The following is a 9,768-nucleotide window of genomic DNA, read 5'->3' as shown; positions in this document are numbered from 1 at the left end:
CTGGTTGTTTCCCTTCTTCTCCTACGGATTCTTTAGCTTCCTTCCTTCTTTGCTTCTCTCATATTACAGAAAAAGGTAATTTTTCCTGGCCATTTACTAAAGCTCATTAAAGACTGAAGAGAACAAACAATGCTATTCCTCAGAGACTACCATTCAAAGTCACTCTACAATTCTCTGTTCTAATACTTGAGACAAATTAATTATTCCTTAGTGAAAACTGTATAATTCCTATTCTTCATTTTTTGGGGTGGAGGGTGGAATAGGAATAATAATAGGAAGTTTATATCTGAGTAGAAAGCTGTCTGTGCTGAAGGGAAATGAGAAAAAATGTGTGTTCTGAGAGGAGTAAAAGCAATTATTCTAATAATAATTCTAGGGATATTAATGTCTTTTTAAAGTAGATTGCTTTCAAATAAACACCAAAGTTGAAGCAATAGGAGAGACTGGTTTGTTTATTAATCATTCCAAAAGTGCATTCTTCTAAATGAACAAGTGTATGATCAGCTTCACTGGCACATATTAAATTTAGTTAAACAGCAACTTGTAAATGTCTAAAAACTTTTGTAACCAGAGACTAATTTGTTTAACGCGTTGAAAATGTTATGTGGATGTGAAGAACTACATATTAAACTTCAAAGGCAAATGCTCCAGAGATTACACCATCTTAAATACTGCACATTGGAAAGGCCTTTATACATAAAACATAAAGGATTTTTAATTCTCTTATACTCCAAATACTTGTCAGTCTTTGAACCACATCTCTTCATGCTCTCAACTGCGAACTGTCATCCAAGGTGTGATGTCCAAGTCAAGGCCTGGACCACAATTTGAAAGGGCCTAGCTTTTCCCTTTCATCTCCATTAATTAATCCTGTCTCAGTTCGCCCAGCATACATTGCTATTGACATCACCTTTTCCATATACTTTAAAGAGTCCCATGAGACATCTACTGCAGAACAAAAACTGGACAGAGAATACATTTGGAAACCATTTTATTTCTCAATTACCAACCAAAACGTATGGAAAAGATTTACACTCTATCTGATTTACACAATAATTATACTTTGAAAGCTCAGAAATAAATGGCTTGATCCTTGGAATCATTAGTTACTATACCAAATGTAATTGGTGTAAACTAATGAGTTTACTGGATGGCTGACCCTTAATTACTGATTAAAGTTAAAGTAAAACTCCTGCCAATCAGAGACCAGTTTACTTGTAGAAGTATGGTATACTATTAAAAAGCATTACATTTCCAAGTAAGCAACTTTATGATTAGTTGAAGCATGTAACACAAGCCTCTACTTAGGGCTATCAAATTTAGCTTTTTAATAATGCATTGAGCAACCATCACTCTCCTACCTCAACGTCCCTCAGACAAACAGTAAGAAACCACATCATTAATCATCTGGTATAATAGAAATAAAGCATTTGGGCCAGATCCAGCATAGGCTGTCCATAGCCTTTCCAGTCAGACAAGCTCTAAAAGGCTAAATATGCTAGCTTGAAAGCAGGATAACCAATTTAGGGGAAAATATGACTTCTGTGGGAGAAATACATGGACTGAAAGGTACTTGCTAAGGCATGAACAGTGCTAGGCAACTCTGGGGATAAGGTGGGTAGGGCCTATCCTGGACACAAAAAATCTAATACTTCTTTGAAGTAAGGGCAGCTTTAATAAAGGAGATAAAGAAACTGCATTAGCAGTCCCAAGCATTCAGAAATCATAAGTGAGGTCCCAAATATTTGTGAGACTATATTTTTAAAAATCCTGCCTTTATCAAAAAGAATAAATGTGGGATTCTCCTTATTTGTCTTTTGACTTTGCACCCTTCTGTTTAAACTTCTCAAGCCTTTCTCTGTAGCCATGAGGTCTAAAAGTGTTCATTAATTAAAAATAAAATAATAAATAAATTAAATGAAAAGCAGAGGTCCTCACATAACCACATAACTTTAGAATCTAGGGCTTTAAATAAAACAGCAAATATTGTACAACACGGGATAAAAATCACAACATCTGACAGCACTGAGGCACCAAACTCTTGTACCTAGACCTACTTTACCTATATTGTTCCTGTGAATCCCTAATGTCATGTAAGGTGATAGGCCCCAATGCAGTCATGGATATTGTCCTTAGGAAGGGACTAGCAGTGGGATGCCTAAATTGGCATTGAGCCGCCACTTAAATTTCCTTTGAATAGTAAGTGACTTCTACAGCTCCGCTACCCAAGTGGCCTTCACAGTGACTCTGCACCTCAGAGCTGCAGGTGTTCCTTTTGTCTGGATTGAAAGTTTCTTCCACTTCGTATATAACTTTGGTATTTGCTTTTGGATCTGGTTCATTAGGTGATCATTCTTCTTTGACAACCATTGACAGAGGTACTGTAAGATTTGGGCATAGCACTGTGATTTTAAAAAAAATCACAGCAATTGAAGAGTTAATTAGTTCTTACATGGGTTAAGGTGGAATTTGTGCATTTGCTGCACTCCTCTTTGCTAGAAGCTCTGGGGTCAAGTAAAGGTGAAAGTTGTTTACAGCCTGGGAGCTCTTCCCTTAGAAGTGAAGTCAGAGCTGTCCTAAGAGCAGGTTCTTGGAGCAGCGCTTGCTGGTTTGATATCAAGCCTCGCTTTGATTTAAAGCTGAATGTGAATTAAGGCATTTGTTAAGGAGATCCTGGCAAGAGCTGTACAGTTCTTTAATACACAATTATTGTGCCATTTGACTACAATGTTTTAAAACAGTGTAGCAGAGTAGTCAGATCATTAAATGATTGTTAGATTATAGGTGCTTTTTAGCATTCAAAACATAGAGACACGTTGCATTTAAGGTCTCAGTCATGCATTCAGTTCCACTGGCAAGAGCTTATATGTCCACATGGAGCCTTCTGCATGGGACTCCATGCTCCAGAGGAGGCAATAAAAGTTCATGTGTCCAAAGCACTTTGTCAGGTCTAGGCCTGTTAGCCTGAACTGTAAGCCATGTTGCAGTGCCACAGGACATGGAGCCAGGGTTTCTAAACCCCACAAAATCCTGTACTACAAAGAGGAAATAAGCACTAACTCAGCTGAGGACTTTCTGCTTTCCCAGAACCACAACTGTCCCAGGTGCAACACCGCCATTGACTGGTCTTTCCTCATTTGGGTAATACTCCCCTCCTCAAGCACAGCAAGGAGCAGAGTAGGAATGCTTGCTGGAAGGTGAAGAAGTGCTGACCTTGTCTGTAGGGGTCGGAGGGGAACGTGCCCTGCAGTGAAGGCTCCCTAATCCTCAGTCTCTGTAGAGCAGAAGGGGAGGGCTTCTGGAGTATCACAGGCAGGAGAGAGAGGAATGGGCAATCCAGGCACCAGCCCTGTTTTCTCCTCTTCCCTTGCGTCTACCTAATAGATGAGCAGAAACATCAATCCTCATCTTCTTCATAGAAATACTATATATATAAAATACTTTAAATATTCTTCAGCAACAAGCATCCTTCTAATTGGACAAGCCAAAAAAATAAATCTGTTCCTTAAGCCAAGCAGAATAGTGCTATTCTGTGATGATAAGATGAGCAACTGTCACTTTACTGCACCAGCGTACATCAGGCAAAATGATTCCATCTTCATCGCTCATTTAATAAAATGGAAATAAAGCAATTGTAACAGAATGGTGTCACAGGATCCACGGCACCTGCTTTAAAAATAAATCTCTTGGATTTGTCTTCACTATTACTTTCAATAAATGTCCTAGCATTGCCACAGCATTTATCTAGCAGCAGGAAACCATTATCCTATGACAACATTCTATTCCATTAACATTAGCTCTTAATTGTAAGACTGTTTATAAGACAGAAAAAAGCGACTGAATTATAATAATATGAAAGAGTTATTGCCACGGCATGAAGTATTCAGTCAAGTTCTCACAAACAACTTAAGGAAAATAGGGAGTTCTATTTTAATATAAAATTAATGCAATATTCATACGCAAGAAAAATTCAGATACAAGAGGCATATTAACCACATTTGGCAAAATAACAATTAAAGAGTTAACTTGACATAATTTGCTACTAACAAATCACTGCTGTGATACATAGTACATCTAAAGACTGAATAGAGAGCCTAGGAACTTGTGCAATTTTTCTGTAAGGCAATGTTGCGCTAAATAAAATAGAGAAATCATAATAATGAAAACATGTTTGTCTAATAGAATCCACCATAAAAAATGTGAAAAAGGAGAACGTTGCAAACTTAAGATATGATGAACATGGCTGCAGAATGAAAGGAGAACTGTCATTCTGATTGTTGGTCATTATTATTTCATGTCCAGTTAAGTGAACTTAGAGTGACAGTTGTGTCATAACTACTGGGATCTATGTAAATTTTACATCAAATATGATAGTGGCATTTCTGCCACAGACAAGCAGTCAAGCTGCTCTCCCTCTTGATTTTTGTAACCCTTTCTTTTCCCATGAGTGCTGCTGTCCCTTAAATTAAAAAGCAACTTTAAGTTTAACTGGAAAGCACATTGCATATGCTTTCATTTATATTCAGTACCAGACTTTGTCTAAACTCTTCAGAATAATGCTTAGTGTCAGTCAAAGTCTCCATCAGAAATGATCATCAGAAAGACGTTGAAAACATGAGAATATATTAGGTAGAACTGCTCCCTCCCACAAATATTAAAATGTACAAAAATCCATTTGAACTTTAGGGTTGGACACCACTTGAATCCCAGTTGAAAAAAAAAAAATCCTCCATATGTTTAATGTATTTTAAGCTGGTCATCAGTAGGTGTCCTGTATGTGGATAAGTGCGAAATAGTGAAAAATCGGTCACGGACCACTTCATAAATTATAGCGTCTTCCAGAAATTATCAAAACTTTACTAAGGTGTCATATGAATACTTCCCTAGCAACGAGTTATAGTAAATAATTCATCCCTTGGCTAGACTGATAACAGGCAGATATTCAAATAATATTCTAGGATTTACTAGAATTTCAAAGCTGCCCTAAATACTATCTATGTAGAAAGACAATAAAAAAGTAGCAAATGTGGTATGTATTCATTTGTGCTGTGCTAACATCTTCTGAACATTTTAGCTTATTTGGAAGAAATGTTAATAAAAGCTAGAGTTAAATATTCATTTTTCCTCTGTTACAAATCATTTCCAAGACATTGTTCTTTAAATAACATCTCCCTGGGCCTGTTTTCTTAAATCAAACCAGATTTCACTGACAGACTACAGAAAACAAAACTTTGCTCCATGGCTAATGTAATTTAAAAAATGACTACAGCAAAAAGATGGTCAGATTGTAATAGAGGATTTTAAATATTATCTGTAATTTTCTGTCTTATAGGTGGGGAAATTGACAAGTTTGCCTTCTCTGCTGGAATTTTTTTGAAGTTAGGCCTGATTGAAAAGAATTGGTAATGATTTATCAAAAATGATTTTATTGTAAAGTGTGATTTATGTTCAGAAGCTTAAATGATGGCATTAAAAACATGTACCTCTGCATTTATTGAACATATTTCAGTCAATTGAGTTAGCCAATGTTGATATATTTTTAAAATCCATATCTGTTTGTTCTTTTTTGTGCAGTAAATTTAAACTACTTCATAGACTACTGTTATTTTTCAGATCTTTAGATGGCCCTGAACTGTGCTGTCTTTCCCTCTGATATGACCATTTATTATAATGTGAAACTGCTGGAGAGTCAACATTTTCACCAGATTTTCATCAGAGTCTTTGTGAGGGAAAACAACAGAAAGGTAAGCTCAGAAGGCATATATATATATTTACAAAATATTTTAAAAATTCAATTGTGTTTTTTAAAGATAACATTTGAATTGTAGAAATATCTTTTAACTGCTTTTAAATTTATGAATATATTTATTAATTGCACTATTATAATTAGTGATCACAAAAACTATATAAAATACCTAAACTAACTTGTTTGTTTTATTAGATTCTTCAGCATGATCTGTTTGAAATTTTTGGTTGTAGGACTCTATTGTATAGCAAACTTATTGTTAATAAATATGCGTATTCTGGTAACATCCAAAGGTTCACAGTTTTAAGTATAACACAGTAAAGTTTCAGACTTTGATTGTATTGACTTATGCCACAGATTCCACTCACAGGACTAGAGGATAATGACACTATATCAGTTTTTCAAATAAAAATACACTCAAGAAAATAGCTACCAATAATTTTAACCATGGCAGTATCATTGTACATCTAGCTTTACTTCTTGCTAAGGGGAATTCATTACTTACGTGTTATGCAATTTATATTGCTTTTACTAAGGTGTGGATCCTTTGATGATAAGGAAGAACCACATCCTTTATCTCCTTATCTATGTGAGAATTCCTTACTCATGGACTTCCACAGGGCACAACTGTAGGAAGCAGTGTTACTCATGTGACTAAGGATTTGAAGAACAAAGTATATGTATAGGTATCTTTCTAAAAATAAGTCAGAGCAGATAGAGTGGTCTAATGATTAGGAGGTTGCTGAAAGTCAGGAAACCTGGCTTTTCTTCCCAGCTTGTTACAGACTTCTTTTTTTGGATCTGTACTCCCTCCCACCAGTAGACAATAATGCCTTAATCCACTAATATTTATACATTCTTTGAGATCCTGGGACAGAAGAAAGTTGTATTATTTTGAAATAGGAAATGGCAGTTTTATTTCATTGCTGCCTCTACAAGGAGTTATGAGATCAAAGGGTTTCCTTTCAGAGTCTGATCCTTTACCTAAAAGGTGTAGATTGGGAGACAGAAGATAACAACAAGGGGAATCTCATCACAAAATGGCAGCATCAGCAGTTTGGGAACCTAGGGAAGAAGGGAAGAGACAGCTGCATGCCCAGAGGAGTCTCCAGGGGTTAGGGACAAAAATGGCAACCTTTCTTGGAAGGAAGAGGAAAACCTCAGTGAGTTGGTTCTGTTCTCCCTAGATGCTGTCTCATGGGTATTTGATGGAGTGAAATGACTTTGATGATAGACTTAACTGTTTTCAATCATTCAGCTAACAGCTTTCAACCTTATAAACCATTTTATAAGCTTCTCTCTCTTTCAAACCCTACAGTGTTACCAGCCATCAGCTTTTCCTTGTGTATTATGTTTTTATTTATTCAGCTGCAATTAACAGTCTCTTCTAGGAAGAAATATCCCAAGTGAATTGAAATCTTGTGGATTCAACCCACCTGAAGTTGATGGACACATTTATGCCTACTGTTGAAATCTACCAATTACACAGAACTATGTTAACTTACCATAGAAACATCTCGTCTAATAGCACAGATGATGTTGAACTAACTAATTACATTATGGCACACAGACAATGAAAAACATAACAAAGATGACAGCACAGCGACAACAGATGCTGCACAAAAGAAAAATTTAAAAAAAATAAGTCTGCAAAATGATCTCAGTTAAGATTTTTCTACTTCACACTAATCACAAAATTAGTGAAAATAATATTTTAGAAAAAGCAAAGATTAATATTATGCAGTAATGCATTTGAAAAATATATGGTAGTGAATATTTGGAAAGCTTTTTAAAAATCAAGAATGGTCTGGTACCCTGCTTCTTGGAAAGGGATCTCTCCTATTATATACCATTAGTAGTGAGCTCTAAAACTGGTAAACTCTTCTGTGCCAACGGCACAGCTTTTTTGTTAGGAAATCTTTCTCAGTTGGAAACTCCTGATATTTCCTGAATTCAAACCCTGATTTTGGTAATTTACAGACATCACAGAATTAGAGAATTAGGTAACAGATTTTTGTTTCATGTAGGGGTTGTTCTCTTGTTTGTACTGCTCTTTGCTAGTTGGAGAACATAGGTTAAAAGCAACTGTTAATATTTGTAGCATAACTTGTATATTTTAAATTACCACGGCATCTGACTGGCAAGCTTGTAAGTGCAGAGTCTGTATGTGGATATTTATTTCCATATGCATTTCATTTGGTATATGCACCCAAATGAAATACATATGCAAATAAATTTATGGAGATTATATTTAGGTGATTAATTGCAAAAACATGCACTAAAAATGCATCATTCTTTTACCCACATCTCTTGTTTTCTGCCCAGTAATGTTCCAATCCTGCAATGGGATCCCATTCAATTATATTCCATAGGACTGATTAATGCATAAGAAGAAAGAAATGACCTTTCCCCCTGCATTTAAATTGTACTTCTGTGACATTTAAAGGACATTGTACTAGCAAGTATACAATCAGAATATAAAAATGCATTGATGGCACCTAGAAATATGTATTGTCACCTCTAAATATTTTTCTACCTGACTTGCAGCCCGTTATCAACAGCACTTCTCTTCGGTCCATTGAGGGAAGGGTGCAAAAATACAGGACACCCACAGGTGGCGCTGTGGTTAAAGTACACCTGGATTGTGATTGCAGTGACAAGGTTTACTTTTTGCTCCTTCAAAGAGATAATGTACGCTTCATATTAATACAAACACACCGTCGCTAAACAAATGCCCATAGTTAAAATGAACATATCCCTTCTAACTAGACGTTTACAGCTCTACAATATTTTATTGCTTTGAGCACAATGGAAACTGTGTACCACTCAAGCTCCTCTTTAGCCAAACACTCTGCAGCCACTAAACATTTTGCTGCCAAAAGCAACTAACTGCTCCACCTGTGTGATGGAGCCAGCTCTGTGTAGTGATGACTACGCTCATTTCATGGGAGTGCTGGGATAGTTTGGGGTAAGTGCGTCACCCAGGGTTAGACTGTGCCGCACTACAGAGTTAGATGCAACTCTGAGGAGCAGAAACCTGGTGGCATCTCACTGGATGGATTATTTACAGGAAAAATGCTGAATTAAGAGACTGATATGATCGTCTTCCCTAAAGAAATGAATCCTCCATCTATCTTCTGTTGTTCACCCGACTCTTTACCTGCACTGAACGCCGTGAAGCGATCTGGCACCTGCCCTGCGAGAGCGGACGAGACAGGAGACATCTTACTGGCCCTGCCTAATGGTTCAGGGCAATAGGCCTCAGAGTTGTGGCACTTTTAAAGCTTCTTTCATTACTGTTTTCCCTACTCGAGGGAGACTTTTTTTTCCTCTCTAGTTGTCTACATGGTGCTATGCTCCCCCCACTCGCACAAATGAGGCGTTAGTGCCTCTCACTGGCCCTCAGACAGTGCCCCTCTTCCCCGAGGTGCGGCAGCCCGGATCAAACGGCAGCTGCCGTGTTAACTGCCAGCCAAGTGCAGATCGTATCCCCCGCTTTAAACCTTTATAGAGTATTAATAATCCCGGATTATAGAGCCGCATTAGCGTTTAAGTACGGCTCCCCATTGATTTCAGTGGGGAGCACTTAAAAAAAGGCAGGGGCGGGACGTGGTCGCCTCGCGAGGCGCCGCTCGCAACTTTTCCTCCCCGGCGCGGCGCGGCGCTGGCTCCGGCCCCGGGGGACGAGCCGTGACCTGGCAAATCCAAGCCTGGGGGGACCCGGGGCTGGAGGAGCAGCGGCAGCCTCCCCTGCTCCGCAGCCAGGCGGCGCCTGCTTCCCACCTGACCCAGCCTCCTTCCCCGCTCCCTCGTCCCTTTGTCTTCCCCGGGATTGGCAGGTTTTATTATTCCGCCTGAACAAGCCGGGGGCGGATTGGGCGCGCGGCGCTGACGCGGAGCAGCGCTGGAGTCTAGTTGGGATTCGGCTCTGTCAGTAACACACGTGCGAGCGCCGCGCAGCGAGAGGGACGCGGCACAGGGGCCTCCTCGCGCGTCCTGCCCGCGCCGCCGCCGCCGCCCGG

At 38.6% G+C, this 9,768-nt stretch overlaps 1 long non-coding RNA gene across 1 annotated transcript; it reads left to right on the top strand.

Moving 5' to 3' along the window:
- Positions 1-605: 605 nt before the first annotated feature.
- LOC109307319 lies at positions 606-9,283 on the top strand. Its single transcript, XR_002100233.1, has 3 exons — positions 606-5,332; positions 5,614-5,744; positions 7,128-9,283. It is a non-coding gene; the product is annotated as an uncharacterized LOC109307319 (long non-coding RNA).
- Positions 9,284-9,768: the final 485 nt, after the last annotated feature.

Source organism: Crocodylus porosus, unplaced genomic scaffold (assembly GCF_001723895.1).
Source record: "Crocodylus porosus isolate Cpor-Errol unplaced genomic scaffold, CroPor_comp1, whole genome shotgun sequence".
In the NCBI taxonomy this organism is placed as follows: domain Eukaryota; kingdom Metazoa; phylum Chordata; order Crocodylia; family Crocodylidae; genus Crocodylus; species Crocodylus porosus.
Note: the sequence above shows the minus strand (reverse complement) of the source record. Positions and strands in the feature narration are given on the sequence as shown.